Source organism: Crocodylus siamensis, chromosome 2, assembly GCF_052110815.1.
Source record: "Crocodylus siamensis isolate JL-2025a chromosome 2, ASM5211081v1, whole genome shotgun sequence".
In the NCBI taxonomy this organism is placed as follows: domain Eukaryota; kingdom Metazoa; phylum Chordata; order Crocodylia; family Crocodylidae; genus Crocodylus; species Crocodylus siamensis.
Genome location: NC_143396.1, coordinates 30,549,321 through 30,563,279, shown reverse-complemented (window position 1 = coordinate 30,563,279; position 13,959 = coordinate 30,549,321). Strand labels below are relative to the sequence as shown.

General features: G+C 48.6%; 1 protein-coding gene across 1 annotated transcript in view; it reads right to left on the bottom strand.

Annotated features, from left to right (window-relative positions):
• Positions 1-13,959, bottom strand: part of LOC149870117 (uncharacterized) — a 64,778-nt gene that overhangs the window by 16,907 nt on the left and 33,912 nt on the right. Inside the window, exon 4 of the mRNA XM_090035606.1 lies at positions 11,390-11,556. The gene's annotated coding sequence lies outside the window, so the exon portion shown is untranslated. The remainder of the gene's footprint in view (positions 1-11,389; positions 11,557-13,959) is intronic.

Genomic DNA, 13,959 nt, shown 5'->3' with positions numbered 1-13,959 from the left:
GGCCCCTGCTACACATTACATATACTACACAATTAACAGGTTAAACACCCAATACATTTAGACCGCCCATATGTGCAAAGTAGTCATTGCACCATAAAAATGACTATGCAGTTACAAATAAAGCCAACCAGATAAAAAGCTAGTGCTTGAACATGTGTAACAACTCTGTAGCTGGTTTTTATCCAGCTTTTATTGAACATGAAGTAGGACCCTTTTTTGCTTTCTATATGGAAGCCAGTTTCTGATCTACGAGTGGACCTTCTCTGTAATTCCAAAAAACTCTGATGGGGGACCTTGTACAAGGCTTTTTAGAAATCCAGATATACTATGTCAACTGGATCACCCCGGCCTCATTTACATAAGAAGCTGAATGTGCAGTTGTTACTATGTAGTCAATTAGTATTTACACAATCAAGTACTAAATGAGTGTGCAGTAACCAGAGTTACTGTGCAGTAGCATTCACACGTGACTTCTGGGTGACGCTGACTATGCAGTAACTTGTTACTACTGCACAGTAGCATCGCATCACAGTTCATGCCCTGCTGCACAGTACTAATGAGCTATGCCCCCTGATCTCCCTGCTTATTGACACCTTGACAAAACTCCAGTAGGTTGGTGAGGCAAGATTTCCCTTTGACAAAACCATGTTGATTGCTTCCCAGCAACTCAGGTTCATCCTTGTGCTGGACAATGATTTTGTTTTATTATTGTTTCTACCAGTTTTCCAGGAACAGCAGTCAAACTCACAGGCCTCTTGATCCCTTTTTTAAATATGGAAGTCAAATTGGCAATCCTCCAGTCATCTGGTAAAAAGCTGGTTTTAGTGACTGATTGTATACAACAGTTAGGAGTTTGGCAATTTCTGTCCTGAGCGCCTACAGGACCCTAGGGTGAACGCACATTACTCCTTTTTAGTATATCAGTTTCCCCTAGGGCCTCATCTATGGAAACCTCAGTTTGGGTCAGTTCCACTGACTTGTCCATAGAGAGAAGTAGATCTGGTGAGGGAATCTCCCTAACTTCTTCCACAATGAGGACAGATGCAACGAATCTATTCAAATTCTCGACAAAGACCTATTAGTCTTTGGCATCCTCTTTACAACTTGATCATCCAAAGGTCCAACTGACTCCCTGGCAGGTCTTTGGCTTCTAATGTATTTAAAGAATTTGTTACTGTTACCCTTTATGTCTTTAGCAAGTTTCTCCTCAAATTCTTTCCTCAACAGTTTTATATTTGATTTGCCAGAGTTTGTGCTCTTTCTTATTTCCCTTGTTAGGATTTGTCTTCTGTCTTTTGAAAGAAACCTTTTTTTTCCTGTTTCTTGCCCCTGTAACCCTGCCATTAAAATATGCTGGTGTTCTTTTGGTCTACTTTCCTTTTTTCTTATTTAAATCATGCATGTTCTGCCTCCAATATGGTGTTTTTAAGCAGTTCCCAAGCCGCTTTCAAGTTCTTCACTTCCTTAGGAGTCCCTTTTAACTTATGTCTAACTAGTTTCCTCATTTTGATACAGTATCCCTTCTTAAAATTAAAGGCTACTGTGGTAGATATTCTTCTTATCTCCCCTCCTACGTGGCCATCAAACCCAATTGCATTGTGGTCACTATTACAGAGTGGTTCAGTATTACAGTAGCAATACACAGTTTCTCAAAACAATTTCCCTGCAACACAGTTTGCCTCCAAACAATTTCCTTTGGACCAGAAGGAATGAACTTGATGCCTGAAAGCTTGTCCAACAGCTCTCCCAACTATACAGTTGGTTCAATGAAAGATATCACAAGTCCTTGCCTTTTGAACATTTCCTGGATGATCTTCTTGGCTACAACACTCAATGTCCCATAATAAAAAAAATCCTTAATTAATATATGTCTAGCAATTAGGATTAGTAGTCAAATATCTTTCAAACCATTACAATTTTGGCCTTTTGAGAATATTATTCCCTTAAACCGATACAGGAACAAGAATATCTTTGGACATATGTGGGTAATAGAAAAACATCAAATCTTTGTTACTGGCCTTTTAAGTCAACACTTCATATAATAACTATATGTCATGAATTGTTCTCACTGATATTGGATCTGCTCAGGTGAATTATATTGAAATTATTCTATGTATATGGATGCACGTTCCATATCAAACACAAACCAATTTTTATAGATAGATAGATATAAAACATCTTTTGTGGTATGGAAACCAGTGCTGCAGAACAGAGATTCTAGATGTGTTTGTGATTGTGTGACTGTGTCTGCAGCACAGATGTTGAGTAATTTTTAAAAAATGGATCAGACAAATAGGAATTCCACTGTAAAATAGCAGTGAATTAAGATAATTTTATTACCACAAATGTGTATGACCCAGACAGATAAACACATGGTTTTTACCCTGAATATGTTATAGTCTGAGATGAGCTATAACTTGGTAGAGGGAAGATAGAATAAATGTTACAACTCCAAGGGGAAGTGGATATCTGAGTTGATAAATATACAGTTGGAGTGTCTATAGATTTCTCCATACCAGTTCTGTGACAATAGCTGAAAAAAATTCCTGAATGTTGTTGTTAAAGCACTTAAAAAAGGAGAACCCCTATATATTTTAAGTAGTTAAAGCTCCTTCTGAACTCACTGTATAAGATAATGTGCAATTAGACTACCAACCCTTGGAAATTAAAATCCTTACTATTAATTGTGCTTGAAGAGAATTTTACTTTCATTCAAATAGTAGAAGCCTGTATTTTTGAAGCCAAGTCAGCCTATTTCTATCCTTGGTCCTACAATATATTTAGGGTAGGACAAACATGACAATCTTTCACTCATTCATTTTGCACAGATTCAGAATCTTCAACATGTTTGCAAAAAGCAAAATGTTCACTCAAATTTACACATTAAGTCCCTTGCCCTCCGTGGGTATGTCTACATGGCACAACAACATGGAGCTGGCTTAGGTACTGGAAGCAGAACAGCTATGTTAATGGAGCATTCCACCAAGGCTAATTAGCATTGCTGAGGCATATAAAAGCCTAGGTGAAGCACTCTGTTAACATGACTATGCTACTTCTGGTATGCAGCCTAGCTTTTCACAGCTGGCTCAGGTATCCGTTCACAACCCCACGTTGTACTATGCAGACATATTCCATGTGCCACAATTAGTTGACATGATATATCAGCATGTAACAAAGAAAACAAAATGTACTCATTGGCACATGTATTTCCAATACTTTACAGAGTTGCAAGCATCAGGTCATATGTGACAGTAAGGCCAGGTACACACTTTTACCAGTACAAGCGACTAGAAACCAGTCTATACCTGTAACAGAACAAAAGTTCAGCATGCATAGACTGGTTAAAAAGTGGCAGAACCTAGTCTAAGATTTGTTCCCTCCCTCCTCCTACCAAATGGTGAATGTATGTTCTGTTTGCTACTGCTCTAAACTAAAAAACCGAAAACCGTGTAACTTAGATCAACACTGCCTCAGACTTTTTGAATATCTGTATCTAGCCTAGAAGTTAAGAAAAGAATAGTCATACTTTAGTCTAGGAAGACAATGTTGCTTAGTGATTATGGGTGAGTACAGATGTTACCCTTCACGCTTTTTAAGCATGCAGAAAGCACTTTACAGCCCTAACAGAACAGATGTTGATGGCTCATGAAGTGCTTTAAAAATGGTGGATCCCACCCTAAGTTAACCCTGGATGGATATATACTAACCTAAAGCACTTTCTTTTAGAGCACTTTATTGAACATCTGTGCCAGATCCCATTGAGGGTTAATTTAGAGTGCCAGTGCCTCAGGTGACATTGTGCAGGGCTGTGTTCAAGCCTCAGACAGGGCTCCAGAGCTCTGCCTGACTGCTAGGCTGATTCCACTCCCTCGACTGTTACTGACCCAAGTTAGTGCTTCAAGGGAAGGACTCCAGGCCTCTGTCCTGGCAGCCACCTTGGCTGGGCTGTGGCATGCTGCTGACTGGCAGGGGGGCAGGGGCTGTGGGAAAAGGGCTCTGGGGTCTGTGCCCCTGAAGCACCCCAGGCTGTAGCACTGTGGGTTGGCCTGTCTGGGGGCTACTGTGGGGAAAGGTCTCTGGAGTCTCCCCTACTGCAGCACATCCCTTATAACACACCCACCATGTGATAAGGAAACCAAAAGCAACCATTAAAACATATAGATATTTAGGATTTATTTTATGATGATGCTAGAGACACTAGTAGGCTTCCAAATTTCTTTAACATTGTAAGTATAGCAATAAAACATCTCCCATCTGATCAGTCTCCCTTTCTCTCTCTTTTGTTCTAATTGTGGAAGAATGTGGATTTGGAGGTATTTTAAAAAGTGAATTGGGGATGTTGCTCCAGCAGTCTAGCTGACACAAGGGGCTAGTGTCCCCAGATACCAAGTGGCTGGACCCTAGAAGCTTCTGTCTATTTGTAAAATTCAAAATAGTGTGGGCCTTAAGGCCCACCCAGCTAATCATAGAATCATAGAAGTCCGGTCGGAAGGGACCTTGTAGATCTTCAAGTCCGACCCCCCGCCTGGGCGGGAGAAAAGACTGGACTCAAATGAGTCCAGCCAGGTAGTCATCAAGGCTCTTCTTAAAGATCCCCAGGGTAGGAGCCAGCACCACTTCCCTAGGAAGTTGGTTGCAGCTCCTAGCTGCCCTAACTGTGAAGTAGTTCTTGCGGATGTCTAATTTAAATCTACTCTCTAATAACTTATGTCCATTGTTCCTTGCCATGCCAGGGGGCTCTAGGGGAAACAGTGTCTCCCCTAAACCCTTCTGGTCCCCCCTAGTGACTTTATAGACAGTCACCAGGTCCCCCCTCAGCCTTCTCTTGTGAAGGCTGAACAGGTTTAGGTCCCACAGTCTTTCATTGTAGGGTCTGCCCTGTAGTACCCAGATCATGTGGGTGGCCCTCCTCTGGACCCTTTCAATGTTCTCCACATCCTTCCTGAAATGGGGCACACAGAACTGGACGCAGTACTCCAGCTGTGGCCTGACCAGCATCGCATAGATGGGGAGGATCACCTCCCTGGCTCTACTTGAGATGCACCTGTGGATGCACGACAAGGTCCGGTTAGCCCTGCCAACCGTGATCTCGCATTGTCGGCCCATGTTCATCTTGGAGTCAATAGTGACTCTGAGATCCCTTTCCACCTCCATGCTCTCAAGAAGAGAGTTTCCCATTCTATAAGTGTGCTGCTGGTTTCTACTGCCTAAGTGCAGCACCCTGCACTTGTCAGTATTGAAACGCACCCTGTTTATGTCAGCCCACTCCTGTAACCTATCCAGGTCTTGTTGCAGTCTTTCCCTCCCTATGAGTAGCCCTTATTGTATGGGGGCTAGTGGGTGACTGTTACAACAAAATACTTGGGACAATTAATGGAAAAAACAGGATAGGAGTGTTGTGTGTGTCAAAGGGTTATAAATGTGCCTGAAGGGGACACCAAGGAGAGCCCCCCCGGGCTACACCCACCGGTCCTCAAAGGCATCCAAGGAGCCGGTGGATGCCGCCCACTGGTTCTCTGCCCGGAAATGTGGACTGACAAGTGAGAGGAAAGCAGCTCCACAGTCTCCGGGCACCTTTCCGGCCAAAGCCTCGTTCCTGGTCAAATACAGGGCCCACTTGGCCAGGTCCAGGAGGAGGTTGACAAGGAGGTCCCAGGACTTGGTGGGGCCACAGATGAAGTGACCAAAAACAAAAATCTGGGGGGTGAAATTCAACCAGAACCTCAACAGGAGGCTCTGGAGGTAGAGGGGCTGCAACCTGGTGCACTTGAGGGTCATGGAGACTGGGGTGTCCAGAGGCAGGAAACTGGGGTGTCCGTGAAGCTCCCCACATACATGCCTATGGTGATGGCTCCACCAGCTGACATCCCCAGTGGCTTGTGGATAAGGGTGGAGTATAGACTCAGCCACTGGGGTGCCCCAACCACACCCTCACCAAGCAGGTCCCACCACTTGGTGTCTGCGTGGGACGTGTGGCCGACATGATGGACAGTGTGGTTCACGAGCACATAGAGGTGGCGGGGATGGACAGTGGAAAAGCAGACTGGTCTGCTGTCCTCCAGCCAGCTCCGGTGGTGGAGCAGGGAGCACCATGAAGCTGGGAAAGGCGCAAGCCCCATGACAAACTCCAGTGGGCTGGAGGACACCAGGCAGGGGTGGGGGGGAACCGGGACCGTTGCTGCACAGGACCTGGTCAACAAAGGCAAGGGTGTCAGGAGGTAGGGCAGATTTCATCTCCTGGACCAGATGGCACATTGCACATGTTGTGGGTAGACACATGCGCTGGGCCAGTGCAGCAGGGTCCACCCATTCCCACCTATCATAGTCTAGGAGGTCTCCAATATAGTTTCATAGTTTCTAGGGTCAGAAGGGACCTGAGCAGATCATCTAGTCCGACCCCCTGCCATAGCAGGAAAGAGTACTGGGGTCAGACGACCCCAGCAAGGTGCACATCTAGCCTCCTCTTAAAGACCCCCAGGGTAAGAGCAAGCACCACTTCTCTTGGGAGTTGGTTCCAGATCCAAGCCACCCTGACCGTGAAGTAGCGCCTCCTGATATCTAGCCTAAATCTACCCTCTACCAGCTTGTGACCATTATTCCTGGTCACTCCTGGCAGTGCTCGGGGGAACAGGGACTTCCCCAGTGCCTGCTGGTCCCCCCGACTAGTTTGTAACAGACCACTAGATCCCCCCTCAGCCTTCTCTTGTGGAGGCTGAACAGGTTCAGGTCCTGTAGCCTCTACTCATAGGGCCTGCCCTGCCGACCCCGATCATGTGAGTGGCCCTTCTCTGGACACTCTCCATGTTGTCCACATGGTGACACCAACCAGGATCAACCTCCATCAGAACTGGGGTGCCTCTGCCATCAGCACCTCCAGCTGGGGGTGAGCAGGTCAGCACCTTGGACAATTGTTGTGGAGGAACTGGAGGTGGAGACCAGCCTCCAGTCCTGGTAGAAATCTGGCAGCCCTCACAGGTCCTGCAGGGAGAAGAAGCCTCACAGACTGAGGAGCTTCCAGTAGTATTGAAGCCCCTGGAAATAGCAGAGGAAAGCATGCCCCAGGTGGTCCCATGCCACGTGGCTACTCACACCATATAGCAGACACTGCAAGGCCTGAAGGTGGAAAGCCAGGACCCGGCTTGAAAAGCAAACCAGGCCCTGGCAGCCCTTCCACAAGGGGAGGCTCAGGACCTCTGCAGTGACCCAGTGCCGTCCTGGCCAGAAAAACTCCAGCGCCCATCTCTGAAGTCCTGCCAGGATCTCAGGGGGCACAAGCAGGGTGTGTAAGCAATGACAAAGCATTGACAGGACCAGCTGGTTCAGCATCAGCACTCTCCCACACACGGAGAAATATCTCAGGAGCCCTGCCTATGCCCAGAGCTGCTCCACCACCCTTGCCTCCAGCTGGTGCAAGTTCTCTGGTGGGGAGGGGTCTATGGGGGGACAGATAGACCCCCAAGTAGAGCAGTGATCCCACACTCCAGTGGATCCTGTGAAGCATGGGTGGGAGTGAGCCTACCTGTCACCCATTGCCAGGCCAGAGTTCTTGACCCAGTTGACCTGGGCAGAGGAGGCTGCTGAGTGCAATGTCTGGCAGGCCTCCACCTGTGCCAGGTCACATGAGTCCTGGACTATGAGGAGTACATTGTCAGCATATGCGATAAGACCAGCCACGTCAGCTCCCTGCCACCCACTTCTGCAGGAAAATGAGGAAGGTCTCCACTGCCAAGAGATACAGCTGGCCCAACAGCAGGCAGCCTCGATGCACCCCTCTCCTGAATGGAATGGGCTCCATAAGGGTCCAGTTGAGCTTGACCAAACACTCTGCAGAGGGGTACCATACCTGGAGAGCCTGCACAAAGCAGGGCCCAAAGCCAGATGCCTGCAGCATGCCTGTGAAGTACCCATAATTCACTCTGTCAAATGCCTTCTCCTCGTCCAGGGACAGGAGGGTGAAAGACAGGCCCTCCCAGCATGCTAGCTCTAGGAGATCCCAAACCAGGTCCAGGTTGTCAAAGATGGAACATCCAGGCACCGTGTACATCTGGTTAGGATGGATTGCATCCATCAGCACGGACCACAGGCGGAGCGAGATGGCCTTCATTGCTGCCTTGTAATCCATGCAGAGGAGGGACATGGGACACCAGTTCCTCAGGTCATGGAGTTCCCCCTTCTTTGGCAGGAGGGGCAGCATGGCCCTCCAGCATGACAGGGGGAGCTCCCCACTTCCCTTGGATTTGGTTCAGACTATGGCAAGGTCTGGGCTGAGGATGCCCCAGAAAGCCCAATAAGAACTCTGCAGTCAACCCATCAATGCCCAGCACCTTGTTGCCAGGTATCAGGCAGAGTGAGAGAAGCTTCCAGCCCATCCTGGTCACCTACGCTGACCTGTGGGAGTCCCTCTCACAGGGTCTGACAGACTTCAGTATTGGTTGGATGCAGGGAGAAGGAGTTCTTCATAGAAGGCCCACACATGCTGGTGTATCTTGCCTGGATCTGTGAGGGGGGTGCTGTCATCCACCAGAAGGCAGGTGAGCCCCCCACCTCCTGTTCACCTCCTGATAGAAGAAGCAGGAGCCACTGTCCTTCTCCCAAAGGAGCTGGATGTGCAAGTGGACAAATGCAGACCCACCAGGCACTGGGGTGGCTTTTGCATCTGCCTCAGGACTCAGCAGGGTGAGCCCTGGCACCTTTATATCCCCCAGATCAAAGGGAGGAGGCTTTGCTGCAGGGCCTTCCTTTGGGTAGGCCTCAGCCTCGGTGCCTGTGGTTTCAGGGGGTAGGCCCTGGTGAGCAGAATGAGGGGCTTTCTCCATGGGCTTCTATTCAGAACTATCTAGCAGCCCTGAAACCTCCTCCACAGGGATCACCCATTTGATTTTTCCCAGGAGTGGGGTGTCAGGTGCAGCTGGAGAGCCTCCCGGAGGCTGGGCCGCTCCTTCCCACCATGTGGTGGTCTTGGGAGAGGGAGAGGAGTCCTCTGTCAGAGGGCTCCAGCTGTGCCCAGGCATTCCTTTTGCCTTTAAGCCCAGAGGGGTCCTGCACCCACTCAGCCATGGGGTGGTCCTCAGGTGGATACGCTCCAGTAGGAGAAGTGGAGGGTTGGAGGGGTGGGGCAGCCACAACAGGGGCATAACTGGGACAGGGGGGCCCTGCTCCCTGTCTTCCCCTGCTTGCTGCTGCCCTCCCTAGGACTTCATTAAAATTGGGGGTGGGGTCCCTTCAGCTCACGGGGGGGAGCTCATAGTTGTGGCTGGGGTGCCAGGGGAGCCTGAAGGGGGAGGGTTGCCGGTGGTAGGGGCACCCCTCTTGTCAGTGGGACCCATAGATGCCCTCCCCACCTGACCCATGGGGCACTTATGATGCAAGTGCCCCAGGGCACAGCTCCAGAAGCACCGCAGTTCCCCCAGTGTATAGAAAATCCTCACCAGAGGCCCCCCTGATAAGAAATTTCCAGGCACCCCTCAGCCTCCAGGTGTGCTCCCACTGCCAGCTGGATCATAACTTGGTGACAGAAAGAGCACACGTGGCCGAGGTTGGGTGGTTGCGCCCCAGCGAGAGGGCCACCACCAGGGAGATAACTCTCCCCAGAGCTTGGAACTGAAGAAGCAGGGCCTAACTGGGGATATAGGGAGGGACAGAGCTGAGAACTACCCCAGTTCTCAGCTCATCTAGAGGCCTGAGGGAGACGTATTCACCTTCCACCATAAGCCCCCTCTCCACCACCTTTTGTGCGGCACTATCCAAGGCAAGGGAAAAGATCCCCTTGCTGTGAAAGTGGGAGGCCGCCATGATCTTGGGGGCCCCCACTGCCTAAGCCAGGGCCTGCACCCAGGTCTCGAAGTGCAGGTCCTTCCACCTGGGCAGTTGGCACTTCATCCAGGTCTGACCACTCACATAGGTTCCTAGCCAAGTTACAGGACCTCAATCTAACCCAGAAGGTGCACACTCCCATCAGGGGAAATGCCTTGTTGGACCCGGTCCTAGCCACAGATAACGACCTGGTGAGGGGACTGCAGGTGCTCAACCACCTGGGTGATAGCAATCATCGCCTACTGGAATTCACAGCGCAGGGTGTCAAAGTCCTGCAGCAAGGCAGTAGCCCTGGACTTCAGGAGGGCAGATTTCAATGAGGTAAGGAGGCTAGTTGGGGAGGCTCCAAGGTCCTGGAAGGGAGGGGAGTTGGGAGGCCAAGAAGAGTGGTCATTCCTTAAGGAGATAATCGTCCAAGCCCAAAGGGTGACAATCCCAATGCGGATCAAAAGGGGACAAGAATGCTCAAAACCCCCATGGCTCACCAAAAGCATCCAGGAATGTCTCATAGCTAAAAATGAGGCATACGCCCAAGGAAAGGAGGGGGTCATAAGCAGGGAGAATTATACCTCCTTGGCTCGAGATTGTAGGTGGGCTCTTAGGAAGGCTAAGGCGGAGATGGAACTGGGACTAGCAACCAAGTTCAACAACAGGAAGTCCTTTTTTAAAAATGGGGTGAAAAGAAGGTACCGAGTAACGTAGGAAATTTGGTCATTGCACCAGATAGCAAAGCTAACCTATTTAACAATTTCTTTGCCTCCACTTTTCTGAGCAGGGACCAGGTCATCCCCCCCACTAGGATCCCCATAGGCCCTAGGGGAGACGCACCCAGGTCTAGGGTCAGAGAGGAGCTAGTCAGGGAAACTTCTGGATGGACTGAATGCATCTAAAATCAGCACATCCTGATGATCTCCACCCCAGAGTGCTGAGGAAATTAGTAGACATCATTGTGGGACCCCTGGCACAGCTTTACAAGCACTCGTGGTGCTCTGGCATTGTGCCAGAAGACTGGAAAAGGGCCAATGTGGTTCCCATTTTCAAAAATGGAGGAAGAAGGACTCAGGAAACTATAGGCTAGTTAGTCTTAACTTGATCCTCGGTAAGCTTTTTGAGAGAATTATCCTGGTGCATGTCTGTGAGGGACCAACTATGAAACTATGGAGGAGTTTGGTCAGACTCTGCCTCCAGAGTGGAAGTTGCAGGGGCATGTATCCCCTTAGGGGCTTTGCTGGGATCCACCCCCATATTGGGGTATCTGTCCCCCCCTCCCTGGAGGTTAGTGCACTGGCATTTTTTCACATGGAGGCAGGGAAGACAATTGAGAAAACACAAAATATCTAGTGGAACTGATGAATCTAATAGGGGCAGCCTGGGGTTGTGGGGGAGAAGTGGGGTAGGGAGGAAGGGGTCTGAAGCTCAGCAAGCTACAGCCCCACAGGAAAAAAAACTGGGAAGCCTCTGCTTTGAAAATGTGTGGGAGGGGGAAAACACACACATAAGGGCTGGGGAAACTCAAGATGGCTTACTCAGCCACACAACAATCACCAGGGCAGGGGGAATGGACCACAGAACTTACCACACAAGGGCCAGAACACACAGGGAATGCTGCTGATGAGATGGCTCAGTTGTGGAGGAGCTTTGTTTTTTGAAGATCTGTCCAGAAGCACCTCAGGCCTCCAGCCAGGCACTCAGCAGCATAGCAGTAGGCAGGAAGACAAAGCAGGATCAGATGCAGTGAGGTAGCTGTGGGGGAGAGCAGGAGCATTCAGTCAATTAGGAAATTGACTATCCAATGTAGGCGTGGTGCAAAGTGGTACAGCAAGGAATCTCCCTCTCTCCTGAGAGGGGGCAGCAGCATCAGCAGTAGTGATGGTGGGAGACATCTGGTTCAGCCACTCAGGGTGTGCTTCTAGTGAAAGTAGAGGTGAAGGTGGGGGTTGGCCTGCCAAGGCAGCTGGGGTAGGCAAGGCACCTTTAGGCTCTGGCAGTGATGGTGGGGGAGGCAGTGCAGGCTTCTTCCCCAGGCTGTCCCCAACTGCAGCTTAGCAGCAGGCTGGGCAGCAGGCTGGAACAGGGGTGCAGAAGCTGGGGTGCACTGCAGTGTAGTGGGCCCCTCCCTGAGGGGGGGGGCAGCAGCATGCAACAGAGGACCTCCCTCATGGTGGGATGCAGCAGCAGCAGCAGCAGCAGCAGCAACCCAAGACAAGAAGGGATGCAGCCAACTCACTCCTAAAAGTTCTGAGAACAAGCCAGCAGCTAGCAGTAGCCAGAGGCAGGAAAGGGCCTGGCTATCTTCTCCCCAGGAGCTCCTGAGACCAAGCTTGCAGCAACAGAAACAACAGCAGGAGCAGCCACCACCACTTGGGACAGGAAGGGGCCTGGCCAACTTCCTCCCAGAGGCTTCTCCCCCTGAAGCTCCTGAGGACAAGTAGTCCTGAGGTACTGCCCAGGGCAGCTTTTTATTCTTCTGGGGACAGCACAGGTGCTGGCACAAGCTCTAACTCCCCCTGGCTGCAGGTCCAGGAGGAGCCAGGCAGGGTTATTTTGCCCGAAGTGACACAATTTGTTCCACAACAAAGTGCATGTCAGAGCACGTGTGCTGAGGCAAAAACCCTGGCTCAAATTTGCACCATTTTTATTTGAGCTGCTGCAAGCGCATGTGCGGACATGCCCCACGTGTCTCTTGTTTCCTTATCTGTAAAATGATCCAAATCTCCATTTTCAGCATTTTGGCTGCTTGCAGGCATAAACCCCTCCCCCCCCCAAAAAAAACAAAAAACCCCAGTGCTTTACCAGAAGAGGAAGCACATCAGTTAGACCTGACTCCCAACATCTGTATAGATCAGGTGCTTTAGCAGGGCTTTTTTGCACTTTCATCTAAATATGACCCAATCAGTTATTAAATAAAAGTGCCAAAAAGCCTGGCTGAAGTGCTCAATCTATACAGATGCTGGTGTTGGGTGAGCTGGGTCAAACTAATGTAATGCCTCTTTTGGGTATGTGCTGCACTTGGCTCAGGAACACATGGAGACGAAAGTAAAGTGCCTCTTTTTTTTTCATGTCTGCAAGCAGCCTTTGAGATTTATATATGGTAGATGCTACATAGGAACCAGGTATTATTAAAATACTGGGATCTATACAAAGGGCTCGATCTGCATATTTCCTGCCCTTTATCTTCATCATTCCTTCTGTCCTCTTTTTTCCATTTCCTCCTATGCAATCATCCCTACACTCACTGCTTCCACACAAAAAACCCATTTTTTTCAGTAAGTCATCTAAAATTATTTAAAAAACAGAGGTAGAAAACAAGGCAATGAAGGCCTAACCTAATTCACAACCTTATTTTTATTAATCTTGCATAATCCCTCTCCAATATCACTTTGTTATGGTGGTTATTTGGTGTTATTTCTATTTTAGGCCAAAAATTCAACAGGGTATGTATGGACTGGACTTTTTAATTATCTGGTGACTCATAAATGATCATAGAAACCATTGCTACATTTTAAAAAGTGTGAGCTTGGCCTTAGCTAAAACATTTCAAAGGATCATCTTGATTCTGTACTATTCTGAAGCTTCGTAAACTTTTTGCTTCCCCCTCCCCACAGAGACTTTTCTGGGTCTTTTTGTCACCGATTCTTTCTGAATGTTCCTGGTTTCTCTGTCACAAAAGTGAGAGAGGTTTTTTAAAAAGCATTCACTTCATACTTGTTTATTTCTTGCTAAGTCATATCACTCAGGGCTCATTCTCAATGCTGCTTCAAAACATCTTCTCCCACTACATGGTGCTATTGCCACTAGCTTCCTGACCTACTTTTTGGGAAAATATTGTTCTTTGGAACATAACAGTTGATTTAGGAAGGAAGCAGAAGGCTGCTTTTATATACCTGAAGTCCAAGAGCTCAGAGATATTTAATGGCATATTTTACATGAAGTCTTACTATGGAGTGTTATTATATCTCTTCTGATTTCTCTTGTGGTGCCAATGGAAATTCATGATTCTTTAGACTGAAGCTTTGAAATGAATTATGTTACAAATACTGCTAGAGGAAGCCCTGTGTGTCTTTATATTCCATTAAAAATGCATGTCTCATGTAAAACAAACTATGAAGAGAATGGACATTAGGAATCAGTCTAAAACAGTTATTG